Source organism: Astyanax mexicanus, chromosome 8, assembly GCF_023375975.1.
Source record: "Astyanax mexicanus isolate ESR-SI-001 chromosome 8, AstMex3_surface, whole genome shotgun sequence".
Classification (NCBI taxonomy): domain Eukaryota; kingdom Metazoa; phylum Chordata; class Actinopteri; order Characiformes; family Acestrorhamphidae; genus Astyanax; species Astyanax mexicanus.
The window spans coordinates 31,699,796-31,714,987 of NC_064415.1; the positions used below are offsets into that span (position 1 = coordinate 31,699,796).

The following is a 15,192-nucleotide window of genomic DNA, read 5'->3' on the forward strand; positions in this document are numbered from 1 at the left end:
ATAAATAAACCGTGATTAATCACACTGTTTGGAAAGCTGAGTTAAATTTACTACTAAACACATCCAGGCCTGATTACTGCCAGAACTGTAGAATCAAGAAATCACTTACATAGAACCCGTCTGACAACATTAAGCAGATAAAAGATCTCAAAAGCAGCACATTATGCCCCAATCTGTAAAAATTCTAGAACAGATAAGAACAAAGTCATTGATCATCTATCAGTTTAGAAAAGGTTACAAAATTATTTCTATAGCTTTGGGACTCCAGAGAACCACAGTGAGAGCTGTTATTCACTAATGGAGAAAACATGGAACATTGGTGAACCTTCCCAGGAATGGCCGGCTGACCAGAATTACTCCAAAAGGGCATGGACAACTCATCCAGGAGGCACAAAGAACCCAGAACAACATCTAAAGAACTGCAGGCAACACTTGCCTCAGTTAAGATCAGTGTTAATGATTTAATAATAAGAAAGAGACTGGTTGAAAATGGTCTCCATGGAGGAATTTTAAGGCAAAAAACACTGCTGACCAAAAAGAACACAACAACCCATCTCACATTTACCAGCAAACATCTTGACGATCCCCAGAACTTTGGGTAAATATTCTTTAGACTGACGTGACAAAAGTTGAACCTTTTGGAAGGAGTGTGTCCCGTAACATCTTGGGTAAAACTAACACATAATTAAAAAAAAAGAACATCATACTGAATGTAAAACATGGTGGTGGTAGTGTGATGATCTGAAGCTGCTTTGCTGCTTCAGGGTTTGAACAACTTGCTGAAATAGAGGGAACCAGGAATTCTGCTGTATCCTGAAGGAGAATATACAGCCATCTGTTCGTAACCTCAAGTTCAGGTGTACTTGGGTTCTGCAGCAGGACAATGATCCAAAGCACACAAACAAGTTCACCTCTCAATGGGTTAAAAAAACTAAATGAAGGTTTTGGAGTGGCCTAGTCAAAGTCTGATTGAGATGCTGTGGAATGATCCTAAACAGGAAGTTTATGCTTGAAAACCCTCTATTGTATCTGAATTAAAACAATTCTGTAAAGAAAAGTGGAGCAAAATCCCTCCACAGAGATGTGAAAGACTCGTTGGCAGTTATCAGTAAAGCTTGATTGCAGTTGTTACCTCCAAGGATGGCACAAACACGTTATTAGGTGGCATTATAAGGGGGCAAACACTTTTTCACACAGGGCTAGATTGGTTTGGAAAGTTTTTTTTTTCCTTTAATAAATAAAATTATATATTTTTTATATTTATTTATTTATATTTTATATTTATTTTTGTCTGATATTAAAGTTAGTTTAGTAATCTGAAAAAATATCAGTATGACAAAACAGCAAGTACAAAAAAAAAATCTGTAGGGGGCAAAAACTCTTTCACACCACTGTATACACAAAGTCTTAGGCAGTCACAAAAGCTACTGTATATATTTGGATAATTAGTATTTAGTGTTTTTTTGTGTTATACCAGCCCTTTTTGAAAAAAAGATATATATACTAAAATAGTTCTATACTTAATTTGTGTTGTTGTTTAATTAATAACATAATTAATACAATATGCAATAAAAATTACATTAACATACAATACATATACACTAAGTATACAGGTCATATGTTAGTGTGCACACTCTGGTAATACAAGTATAGATGTGAGTAAAGTGTGTTCTCAGAAACGATTTCTACAGACACATAAGTGACCATACTCCACCTTGTGGCAATATAATGATGTCTTCAAATTAACCTCCCTTTTTCATGTATGTTTAAAGCCAAGCACAGACAAGAACGAGGGATTCAATGTCTGAATCATGTTTAATCTCAGTTTTCCATTTCAATATGACCAATTGGCAAATTTCTTTCTGAAAAATTTAGATAATTTGATCATCACAGGCTTTCATAACTCATACACATACACACATTACCTAAACACACATTTTATTTTGATCATTTGAATTAAACTGTAAGTTTTGGGCATGCACAGAACCCTATGTTAGGGATGTGTAGCACACCGATCAATTGCCTATTGTCTATTGGTGTAGACTTATACATAAACTCTGACACTATTTTAACGGCATGGGCACAAGGTGTAAAAATACAACGTTGACAAGACGAGCATTGTGACGTGACTTAAGCAGGGTTACGATAGGGCGCTTAAAAATGATCAGCCAATAAAAATGAAACAGTGACACTATAATAAGTGTATAAAATTTGGTTCAGGCACATGATGATACATTACATATGCTGTTCTTCGACCACAACATCAAATGCTTTTGTGAACAGTACAACCTGTGATGTAAATAGAAGTGAAACCAGGCTGGAAGCAGGGAAAGTTCTTCAACAAGAGAAACAGGATCCTTCTTGTGTGCAAATGATACAAATACTATCTATGCTATGGTAAGTAACCTTACTGAAGCTCAATGATTACCTGTTGAGCAGAAAAAATTGCCAGCTTGCCCATTACCATGGTTGCAGCTCACAGTTAGGGTGTAGAGTTTAGGAAGATTACAAACACATTAAGTAATTAACTCTTGACAAGACACAGACTGCTTTGAGGAATCTAAAATATAAAATGTACTCTTTTAAATACATTTTTTTTTGTTTGTTTTTTAAGTTTTTTATTTCAACATTTTTTGCTGGCCTCATTATTTGCTTTACTTACTTAGTTTACTTAGCAATACAAGCTCATTCATGTATATAGTTATTTTATTGTTTAGGATATTTATACATTTTATATTGTAGTTATCAAACATTTCTGCTCTTAAAAAGTAAGGATATAATGCATTATTATGTTATTGTATTATCATTACAGCAATGGAAATATATTGTCCTTGCAATAATATATTGTTAAAAAAAACTGGTTATACTGACAGGTCTACATTAGACAGTGTTGATAGGTTATGGAAGTAGTGGATAGTGAGCTTGGACTGAGCATAAGGAAGAAGGAAGAAAGCAATTTAATATAATCCAACCATCCTAAATCAGTTTATGTGACAGCTTCCTACCTGAGAACCACCCAGATGACCTGGAGTGTCCTCCATCTATCTGCTAGCAGTACTGCTATCACAGAGAAAAAAGGAAATTGAAGTACCTTCAGGCCAGCATTTGAATTTACCATTGATACACCTTACTGCAGGCATGAAATAGAGTTCCCTGAAGAAAAGAGCGGGTTGGTATTAGTCCATCTATTCTCTCTCTCTCTCTCTCTCTCTCTCTCTCTCTCTCTCCTGCTGCCATTTCAAACCCTCTACACTAATTTCCAGTGGTGTAAAAAAGTGTTTGCTCCCTTCATGATTTCTTATTTCATGTTTGTCTGTTAAATGTTTCAGATCATCAAACACAACACAAGTTGCACAACACAAAATGCAAATTTTAAATGAAGGTTTTCTTTTTTTTTTTTTTAAGGTTTAGGTTTTTAAAAAAATCTAAAACAAACATGGCCACCTAAACCTAATAACTGTTTTTTTCTACCCTGTTTTTATTCTAGCAGCAACAACTGCAATCAAGCATTTGCAGTAACTTGCAATGAGTCTTTGATCAGGACTGTGGAGGATTTTTTTCATCTCTTTTTTGCCACAACATCTCATTAAGATTCAGGTCAGGACTTTGACTAGGCCGCTCCAAAGGTCTTTACATTGTTTTTCTTCAGCCATTCAGAGGTGGACTTGCTGGTTTGTTTTAGATCATTGTCCTGCTGTAGAACCCAAGTTCGTTTCAGCTTGAGGTCACATGATGATGGCCAGACAGGACTGTTTGCTACTTTTACACCAGATGTAATGAGACACACACCTTTTAGTTCAACCTTTGTCTCGTTGGTCCACAGATTTTTTTTCCAAAAGTCTTGGGGGTCATCAAGGATGATCTCTTTCTTATGGTGGAGTCAGGAACGTTGACCTTAACTGAGGCAAGTGAGGCCTGCAGTTCTTTGGATGTTGTTGTAGGGTCTTTTGTGACCTCTTGGATGAGTCGTTGCTGTGCTCTTACAGTAATTTTGGGTGGCCAGCCACTCCTGGGAAGGTTCACTACTATTCCACAAATTTGCCATTTGTGGATAATTGCTCTTACTGTGGTTTGCTGGAGTCCTAACCTTTGAAAATGGCTTTATAAACTTTTCCAGACTGATAAATCTTGAATACCTTCTTTTTCACTTGTTCCTGAATTTCTTTGGATATTGGCATGATGTCTACCTTTTGAATATATTTTGGTCTACTGCGCATTGACAGGCAGGTCCTATTTAAGTGATTTAAGCAAAAAAAACAAGAAATCCTAAAGAGGCCTGGATTTATTGCAAAGGCAAACAATATAGCACTGAAAAGGTTTGGTTTCTGAAAAAAAAAAGAAAGCAAAACACAGTAGACATCAATTTGATAGCCATATCTAATTTGTAAAAATAAATTGATGTTCTAATTTAAATAATGGCATATGCATAATTAATGCTGCTGCCTAAAAAAAAAAAAAACAGAATAGCATCTGCTCATCATGCAAGCATAAGTACAGCTGAATATCTTATTAACAGATAATTGTAACTGAGTTTCTGAATAATGGTCTAGAACTAACCTTAGGGCCCATATTATGAAGATCAAAATTACCTCATTATTTATTAATTGATCAATTTATTTGCTTGTGGTAAACAGTGTTACGGTTTTAGCATAAAATCTAGATAGTCTGATTACAAAAATGCAATACTGAGTGTGGGATAAAAATATGATATAATCATATGATATAACATGATATAATAGATTGGGAATTCTTTTTTTTTCAGATAAATCCACAGTATATCAAAAAGAGTCAAACAGCTTAAAACATGGCATCTTTAGTTTGAATCCACACATATGTTACAGACAGGTGTTTTTGTTGCACGGTTACGTGTGTTTACGACGTGTGTTTAGCAGCGCAGTGAAAGTAATAGAAATGAACTTACTTTATAATCTTGGGGAGCACTGAAAGCAATAAAACTGGTAAAATAGTAGAAAAGTGAGGAGATTCCTTACATTAAACCAAGATTTCATAAATGCACCCATAACGAATCAAACAATAGTAATGAAACTAAATGATCCAGAATGCAGCAGCACGTCTGGTCTTCAACCAGCCAAAACGGACACATGTCACCCCGCTGCTCATTGAGCTCCACTGGCTACCAGTTGATGCTCGTATCAAATTTAAAACTCTTACAATCGCCTACAAGGTGATGACAGAACAGGCTCCTTCCTACCTGCACTGATCACTCCTGAAGGCTTACGCTACCTCCCGGCCGCTGCGCTCCTCCAATGAACGTCGCCTCGCTTTGCCAAACAAACACTCACACAAAGCAATCCAGACTGTTCTCATACAGAGTTCCCCAATGGTGGAACAAACTACCTTCCACTACCAGATCAGGAGAATCTCTCTCTATCTTTAAGAGACTCCTGAAGACGGAGCTCTTCAAAGAGCACTTACTCTCCTAACACCTCTAACATACTAACTACTTCTAACCTCATTTCCTTCTTCCCCTCCTTCACTTCTCTATCCCTTTATATCCCTTCGACCTCCTTTAAAGCCCTGTCTAAAAATGGTTTATCTTAATTCCTATTACTTTGTACTTGACTATTGTAAGTCGCTTTGGACAAAAGCGTCTGCCAAATGCAATGCAATGTAATGTAATGTAATGAAACTGGGTGGTTTAAACAGGACAAAGCTTATCCACAGACTGCAGCAGTCTTGAGAGTTTGCCGTCTTAAGACACAGGTACTATGCCACGGTCAGCTGCACTGCCAGACCTATATCAGACCACTCATTGGAAATGTGTTGGATGCTTTTGGATGCACTATTAACACCCTGACCCTAATGTAAATTCTGCAAGAACTGCATGAAAATATTCAAGCTGCATGGGTTTGATTATCACAGAACACCCTTAGGAACCTCTACAACTCTGAGACAATGCTGAGACATCTGGCATGTTGCATTAAACATCTGTTGCACAGCACTTCTATAAAAATTAAATATTTTTTTTTTATCGTTTATTGTGTTTAGTAAGCTTTATGATTTTTCCAAATAGCATTGCAATTCGAAAAATTTCTTGGCAATAGATCCCTAAAATATAGACCTAGAATTAAAAAGAACTATTGTTCTAAAATACACCAAAAAATGAACAATGCATGGATGTCAGGGCTAGCTACTTAGAAGATAAAAAAAAAACTTAAAGAACACACAAGATGATTGTACCAATTCTTCTATAATAGAAGGCGAATGAAAATATGGTGCACTAAGGTTTAAGAGAAGCCTTTAACACAGGACACCTAACACAAATGGAACTCGAATCAATGTCAACAGACGATTTCACCTGCAGTTACTTAATTTGTTTTCTAAAATAATAAATCAATATAAAGAGCAAAGAGTTGTATAGTGGAGAAAAGAAAACCATTTTAAAGCAGAGAAATGAAGGACAATAGATCAGAGCCATTGAACAAGCACTGGACAAAGCCAATACTATTGGAAATGTTCATCGAACCTCAATCATGTTGGCTAAGAAAAACAACAACTGATGAACAGAAACAAAGGCTGAGGGATGTGAAGAAAAAGCCCAACTCAGCCAGTAGTTTTCCCAATTACCTCCACAGGGCAGGGGTGAATGAATCACTGTCTGAAAGAGACTTCAGTAGCAGAATATAACCATACCGAAGCTAGTAAGAATGCACTGGAAAGAAAGAAGACATTTCACAGGAATACAGAGATGATTATCTTTGGCTACCAAAGCAATGCAAAGGAGGATCTCAGGATTTGTTTTGTTTTAAACCATTAAAACAAATCACTGGTCAAACATGGTGAAGGTAGTATCATGGCTTAGGCTTGCATGACTGCTTTCATTAATGAGCTTGCTAATATTTATTGATGATATATCTCAAACATAGCAGCAGAATGATACATTCTCCACCAACATTTGTCTGCTTACTTACAGAAAACTGCATTCAGAATATTCTAGTGTTATCAATGTTAATGTGTCAACTTATTCATCTGAAATTTTTAATACATTCATATTTTTTCAACAAATTAATTATGTTAATGAAAGTTTGGTCTCCAAACTACCAAACTTTCTCCAATAATTCATTTTTTTTTTACAGAGTTTACTGATGTATTATGGTGTGTATTTAGTGATGCGAACACAGAGTTCCTACTGTTGAGTTCCGAAGGCAGATAACTTTTTACTTATGTTAAAATATGGATTAAATCCCGTAACTAACTCTCACTCTCTTTTTCTAACATTTCTCAGTTCGAAACCTTCTTGGCAACATATCCCTAAAATGTAGAAGTAGAATTATAAAGAACTATTGTTCTAAAATACACCAGAAAATGAACAATGGATGGATGTCAGGGCTAGCTACTTAGAAGATGAAAAACTCAAAGAACACACAAGATGACTGTACCAATTCTTCTATGATGGAGAGCGAATGAAAAAATGGTACACTAAGGTTGACTGCAGAGAAGCCTTGACCACAGGAGACCTAACACAAATGCAACTCGAATCAATGTCAACAAACTGCAGTTGCTTAATTTGTGGACCAGAGAAACAGAAATATAATCTCATGATCTACTTCATCCATGAAATATTCTGTTTACAGGCACTGACACCTAAGTAGTCACATTACCATACCTTACATTCTCTCTGGAGTACAAAAACCATGTAAGTCAATTTGGGTCACCCAGGAACGAGCCCACAGTCACTTTTCCCACTTTTTTTGTTTTTCTGAGCACAAAAGCGCTTCCATCACACAAAGGGCTTTTGTAGCCGTGATTCTCAGATTCTATGCTTCTTCCCCGCAATGACCTATGAACTCACGCGAGGATGCGGACGATGATTGCTCGGTGACTAATGTATAGTGATGCCAGTTCCCCGAAAACGACACAAAACGAAAATAACTGCTTAATCTGACATAGTGAACATTGTGAGGGACAAATATTTCGTGTAGTCTAAGCTTGGAATTACTCTCTTAAATTTCATCGTGCAGCGAGGCAGTAAGGCAAAACACATAACCAACAGAACAAAGGACCTTATCAATAAAAACAAAGTGGAATCTGTGTTTTAACACAAGGCCACCTTGTTGATAGGAAAATATTTTCACACTGTCTGGTGACACAAAGCAAAAGTGTCCTTGAATGTACAACTGTCCTCTCTATAGAAGTGTGCATAATCATTAGCGGTTAGCTCGGAGGAAAAACACATCTTATTCTCAGCACCGCTGTTGAACATTGAGATGGAAAAGAATTCAACTGGACAACTTTAGAGGACACGCTCAATGACCGGTCTGAGTTCTTATTATGTAAAATCTAAAGAAGTGTGTAGGAGTGACATTCAACACTGAGGTGATTTAAAAAGAGAATGTCATTCACTGCTTCTTATGAATGCTAAACGTCCCTGCACCTGGAACAAAAAACTGTCAGTTTAACCTAAAAAATTAATATGTGGCAGCAAGCAAGTTAATTAGACTTACTGGACTGAAAGAATTATAGCAATTATTTAGTAAACCAATTTTTTTTCAACAGTGCAGAATATGTTTTATATTTTACATTCTGCAAAGTAGCACCTCTTGCTTAGATGACAGATTTGCACATGTTGGTTGGTGTCATGATGAGCACAGGATTGCAGACACGTGCAGATACTGATAAAAATATATGTTTATTATAAAAATAAACAGATGTAATACGTGGTTGATACAGAAAACAGTTAATCACCAGAAACCAGAGCAATGTAGACAAAACCATACCATAAATGAGAGACAGTCCAGAGTTCATACACGAGAGATCCAATGTCAGAGGTAATCCAAGAGGCAGTAGTGAAAACACAGTCCAGGTAATACACAAGCAATCCAATATCAGAGGCAAAGGCAATAATCGGCGTCGAGAAAACAAAGGCAAGGTCATACACAAGATAAACTGAGACAAGAGATAAAGAAACGCTTTGTAATGAGGAGAACCTACAATACGCGGCGTGGGTGTTTGTGTGGAGTGCTCTTTTATAGTGCCAGTAATCAGTATTCAGGACTTCCTGGAGGAAGCAGGTGAGGTGTCACATGATCAGGTGAGTGCGTGATGTCAGCGGGTGGTGCATTCTGGGTAATGTAGTTGTTGACCTGAGAACCTCTGTTAGAGCCGGGTGTGGAAGGGACACAGGAACTAACAGCACCAGACGTGACAGTTGGATTTTCTCAGTCAGCTTTATGACGTAGAGTCACCTGGAATGTTCAGCTTTCAGTTAACAGCTGTGCAGAACTTGTCAAGAGTTAATTTTTTGCCTCTTAATGTGTTTGAGAGCATCAGTTGTAAAGTTGTGAAAAGGTACAGTTGGTATACAGTGAACAGCCCTATTTGAATATTTTTTCAATCCATATTATGCCAAGTAATACTTAACTAAGTAAAGAAAATAATTAATTTAAGAAATGAAGATCAGTCAATCCGAGAAAAAAAAGTAAAGCTTTGAATGTATCTTCAAGTGTAGTCGCAAAGCGCACTACTAGCCATATGATGAAACTGACAGTAATTAGTAGTAGTCTCTGTTGTACAGGATTAGTTTATAAGAGTTACAAGCCTCAGGAACCACAAGTTAACAGAACCCCAGATAAGACCACCTAAATGCTTCACAGAGTATTTTGGTTTGTTTAACACTCATTAGTTACTACATGATTCCTTATGTGTTCCTTCATAGTCTGGATGACTTAAGTATTTATTAACAATATAGTGAAAAAAACATACTGTATACAAAAGAAGAAGTCAATATTTATTGTCTTAACTATTTTGTAAGAGAAAAAAAAATGCTTGTACGGTTTACGGCATCTCCCTCTGCTGACCATTTCACTGCAATGACCTTAGCTGGTCAGGTGAGTCTGTCAGGTGTGACCAGGTGAGATCTGTTTTTGCTTTCCCACAAAAAAATACCCCAGCACATTTTTTGTTGTACTGTTGTACTGTTCTAGTAATGGTGGCAGTTCATCCATCTACAACGTGGTGGAACAATAAATAGTTTTTGCATCAAAGCAACAAAACCAAAGGGGAACAAAAAGAGAAAGAGAAGCCAAAATCAAAAGTGATAATACAATTATTTATTAAATGATTAAACTACTAATTATTAGGAATTAAACTGACCCCCCTACAATGTAGTTGAACCTCCTGAGACCCAAACTTTTGCTTGGTCTGCATTTTTTTTCCTAGCTTTATCTTTGTACAGAAATTCTTAAAAAAAAAAAAAAACTTATATGGGGACAGACTAGTTGCAACAAGGCAAGCAAACCGTCAATTGCCTAGGGCCCCAAGCTGGTCTATGGCCAAAAAATTGGATGAAAAGTTTCTGTCTGTAATGGCTGTAAAGGCTCTTGACTGGGATTCACGCTATCTTGTTTTTAATCAATTGAGTGTAATGTTGTCATTTGATCACTAGATGGTCCAGGCAGTGTCTCCACATGAGGCCAAAGGGTCAACAGTTAAAAAAAATCAAGTATAATGGTGCAGAGAAGCAGAAATGTAATGTCCCCATATAAGGATACTATCTCAATAGGTTAAATTATCAAATTGTAATCAAATTTCACAATGCATTTTATGCATATTAATGCCAGGTGTAAACAGTGTCTATATCTTACAATCTTCATTCAATATTGATCTACTATTACCCCTTAAAAATACAAATACTCCATCTAGGGCTGCACGATACATCATTTAAGCATCGCCATCGCGATGTGTGCATGTGCAATAGTCACATTGCAGGAGGTGCGATGTAACTTACAACAATTAAATGTCTTAAAAAACACGTGAGGTTGCAATATTTTGATTCTTGACACAAGAAGTAAATACACAGGGCTGTCTCTGTGTTTGTGTAAGTGACAGGCTGCTGCTGCCTGAGAAGCATGAGGGGGAGGCAGCAGGAGTAAACACGAGGTAACCGCATGGCCTCCATCCATATGGTTGGGCACCAGCTTGTAAATGCATGTGTCGAAAGCTGCACACTTCAATCCAGCACAGTTTTGCGCAGATATTTGCAGTTACAGCTAAATTCATGCTTTTAATCCCAGAAAAACACTCTTATTAACCTTTTAAAAAGCCATTTAAATGCCCGATTAAAGGTTCGATTACCCTTGTTTTCTTGTTTTCCTCGGGTTTGAGTGCTCTGCGCTGACTTAGCTCTTGATAGGTCCGGAGAGGGGCCGGGGCTGGTGATGTCATGGGCCCCGCATTGTTTAATATTATGATATATATAGTTGAAAAAAGTACATTTGCAATGTAAAATGTTTCCAATATTGTGCAGCTCTAACTCCAGACTTGTGTAATGTGTTAGTGGACATTGTGAACATCAATCAAAAGCTCATCCACAATTTTGCCATTTCTAGGAAATGAAGATTCTAGTAAGACTGTGGGTCGTTACAGCCTGTTTGTTTCTTAATTTCACTTCTTCAGAGCAGAGCTTGCTTTCAGCACAATGCCTTGCTGCCCAAATATGATTAATGTCTGGCTAATGGATAAGAAAAGTGCAGTGTTTTTTGACAGCAGGCAGTTATAAAGAAGAGTTTCCGTATTTGGAACCTGCGGAACCGGCTCTAAGATATAAAGTGTTCTTTCATTTCCTGCCTGTGTCCCGAGGGTGCTGATGATTGATTTGACAGTATTACTGGCTTTATAAAAGCTACTCTGATAACTTTGACTCCTGCAATAAATGGTAAAGATCTCAAATAACCAAAAACAACCAACCAATAAAAAAAAAAAACGTGTATGTATTTGTGTGGTATTTTAGTAAATGCTGTTTATATTGTGCTTGTTTTATAAGACTTCCACCCCACACACCACCCTGTTTTCCTTCATTTTTCTTCATTTTGCTTCTTTTGTACGCTTAAGTGTGCACAGGTGGTGCTCTCTTATAATGAATGGATTTGTTTAAGCTTCTGAACCTGTTGATAAAATTGATTTGGAGGTTCCTTTCAGTCATTGTCTTAACAGATGGTGAAGAAATTGGCTTGTTATGTAAGAAAGTGTACATTTTAAAAACAGAAAGAAAGCAATTATGTAATTGTGAACTCTCGTTTTGTGTATTTGTTACATTGTGTACATCTGGTCTGGTTTGTATGTCTGGTTTTACACTGCAGTATAGTGAATGCACTACAGAACTCTGCCCTGTACTTGACACTGATTGGTTTGCAGAATGTTGTCAGTTCGGTGACATGTCTTTTCAGGTGTTGTGCCAAATTCTGCCTTCTTGTCAGATATGCATACAAAGGGAACTCAAAATGCCTGTCATGCAGTAGAATGACTGTAACAGATTTCCCGCATATCTACTTTACTTCTGTAAGTAAGGATTAATCTATAGTTACAGTAGATACAGGAGTCACCAGCACAATCTGTTGTGCCCATACTGCTCTGTGTTGTACATGACAGATTGTTTGATTTTCGCCACTTTTATGGTTTCTTTTTATTTATTTTTTTCACTCTACTAAATATTTGAGATCATCAAACTAATTTAAATATGTTTAAAAATTCAAACGTTTTGGGACCCCAGTGAACTACAGTGAGAGCCATTATCCACCTTTCCAGGAGTGAAATTACCCCAAGAGTGCAGAGACGACTCATCCAAGAGGTCACAAAAGACCCCACAACAACATCCAAAGCTTTCATGATTCCATTATAGAAAAAAGACTGGGCAAAAATGGCCTGCAAGACAGAGCGACAAGACAAAAACAACTGCTGAGCAAAAAGAACATTAAGGCTCATCTCATTTTTGCCAGAAAACATCTCGATGTTACCTAAGAAAAATACTCTATGGACGGATGAGACTGTCTTTTTGGAAGGTGTGTGTGTCCCATTATATCTGCCGTGAAAGTAACATCGCATTCAGTAAAAAAACATAATACCCACAGTAGAACCCTCCAATGTGGCAGAATTACAACAATTCTACAAAGCTACTGTGTTATATCAAGTCCAAGGTAATGAAGATTACTTAAATTATCAGTTTCAGTTTTTTGTTTACATTTTTTTTTGCCATTTGTGTTAGTTAAAGGTTTCTTGCTTATTTAGAATACCACATTCTATTTTCTATAGAGCCCCTGAAGGGTTGTGGTGTATTTTCTTTTACGTAAAAAAATGGTCAGCATCAGACAGTAAGTGGTGAGCTGAGCACCAGATAGTAAGTAGTGAGCACCACATAGTTTACTCACATGCTGTGCAATCCTCCATCCAGTTATCTAAACCATAATATTTAACTAGCCATTTGTAATGTAGGCTGCAAAGATCTAGCCAGCTAATCTAATGCTAGCTAAGTTAGCTTAGCTTAGAAGGCTTGCATTGCTCTCTGTACAATATTTGGAAGACTTGGGTGAAAGTAGCTGCTCTCTGTGTGTGTGTGTTTGTGTACGTGTGTGTTTGTGTGTGTCTGAAAGCTTTTTCTACAAAATTATATCTCCTGCCTTGTGCACTTCTAATAAAAGTTAACTAGCTAACTAACTATCTGGCTATTGTTAGCTCTGGGCATTAGCTCTGGACGTTGGCTAAAATATTCCACACTAAAATAAAGTCGTTATTGTTAGCTAACCTAGCTAACGTTAGCTATCTATGTTAACTACTTCATTTCATTGTGGAATGTTTTAGCTAATGTTAACTACTTTATTTCAGTGGGGAATGTTTAAGCTAACATTAGCTAGGTTAGCTAACGTTAACTACTTTATTTCAGTGAGGAATGTTTTAGCTAACGTTAGCTAGGTTAGCTAATGTTTGTTACTTTATTTCAGTGGGGAATGTTTTAGCTAATGTTAGCTAGGTTAGCTAACAATAACTACTTTATTTCAGTGTGAAATGTTTTAGCTAATGTTAGCTAGGTTAGCTAACAATAAATACTTTATTTCAGTGGGGAATGTTTTAGCTAACAATAGCTAAAACATTCCACTCTGAAATAAAGTCAGACTAGCTACCTAACAACTTTATTTCACCGTGGAACATCTTTCAGTTTAAACTATAGCTTGCTAGCTACCATTATTTAGTGCCCACCACTTAGTATGTGGTGCTCACCAGTAGAGCATGTGGTGCTCACCACTTACTATTTGGTGCTCAAGACTTTTTTACATAAAAAAATGAAATAAACCATGTCCCTTCAGGGGCTCCGTAGTTTTCACTCTTGCACAGACTGAGAAATTGAAGAATACTTTGAGATAAGAGTGTGCATTAACAGAGAAATACCATTACTGAGCTAAAATCCAGCTCTCTTTATTAGATTTTCTATAGCTTGTTTCAGTCTCAGAAAACAGAATATTCTGTTTATATGGCTACTGGAATAATCAGATGACTGCAATAATCAGATTAAACATTAGTGCATGTAAACACACTGGTTGTTACATGTTGCTTCATTTGTCATTACATGCAATCAGTATAACCATTTTTGAATGATATATTGTCTTAGTAATAATTGTAATATTATTATTTTAGGATTATTTTGTCATTAATGTAATGGTAGAACAGTAACATAAAAATGCACTTTTGGTCCATTACAATATCAGATTTTAAATATCCTAAATAAACAAACCAACAATAAAATAAAAACATTGTTTTAAAACAAAGTTGACATTTAATGGGCTCTTTTCCAACAACCAATTAGCAACAAATGAACAGGGTCCTTTAAAGAAACTCTTCAAATCATGTTTACACTGGATGTCAACTAACACATTTCTAAAATATCTTAAAAGACGAACATTGAAAGGGTTCAATGTTATATTTAAAAAGTGTTTTTTTTAAATACATATATATATAAAGTAAATAGACAGAGCTTACCGTGCAAGCTGCAGATGAAAACGTGTGTAGAGGACTGTGGAAGGAGAAAGAGAGACGGATGGAGTGGCTGCAGGATGAGTGCGATGCTCGCGCTGTGTGTTCTCTCTCAGGTTGGGGATGCTGTAGAGGCAGACAGAGAGGAGGCATCCTCTCTCCTCCTCCTCCTTCTCCAGTGTGTGTCCTCTCATCCACTCAGCTGCCAGCCTTCTGCTGCATCTCTCTTTCTTCCCTCCTCATTTCTCTCGCTCTCCCTCTCTCTCCCCTCCTCTATCTGTCTCCTTCTCTCTCTCTCCCCTCCTGTCTCTCTCTCTTTGGATGTGTTGCAGGTTCTGATTATTTGTGTGATGTGTTCCTCTTTTCTTTCCTTTTTCCCAATGCTCTCTACTCTATCTCTTTTTCTTTTTTTTCTCTCTCACAGAAATACAA

At 36.8% G+C, this 15,192-nt stretch overlaps 1 protein-coding gene across 1 annotated transcript in view; it reads right to left on the reverse strand.

The window, feature by feature from the left end:
• Positions 1-14,963, reverse strand: part of sstr1b (somatostatin receptor 1b) — a 39,609-nt gene extending 24,646 nt beyond the window's left edge. The window contains exon 1 of the mRNA XM_022686235.2: positions 14,767-14,963. The gene's annotated coding sequence lies outside the window, so the exon portion shown is untranslated. The remainder of the gene's footprint in view (positions 1-14,766) is intronic.
• Positions 14,964-15,192: the final 229 nt, after the last annotated feature.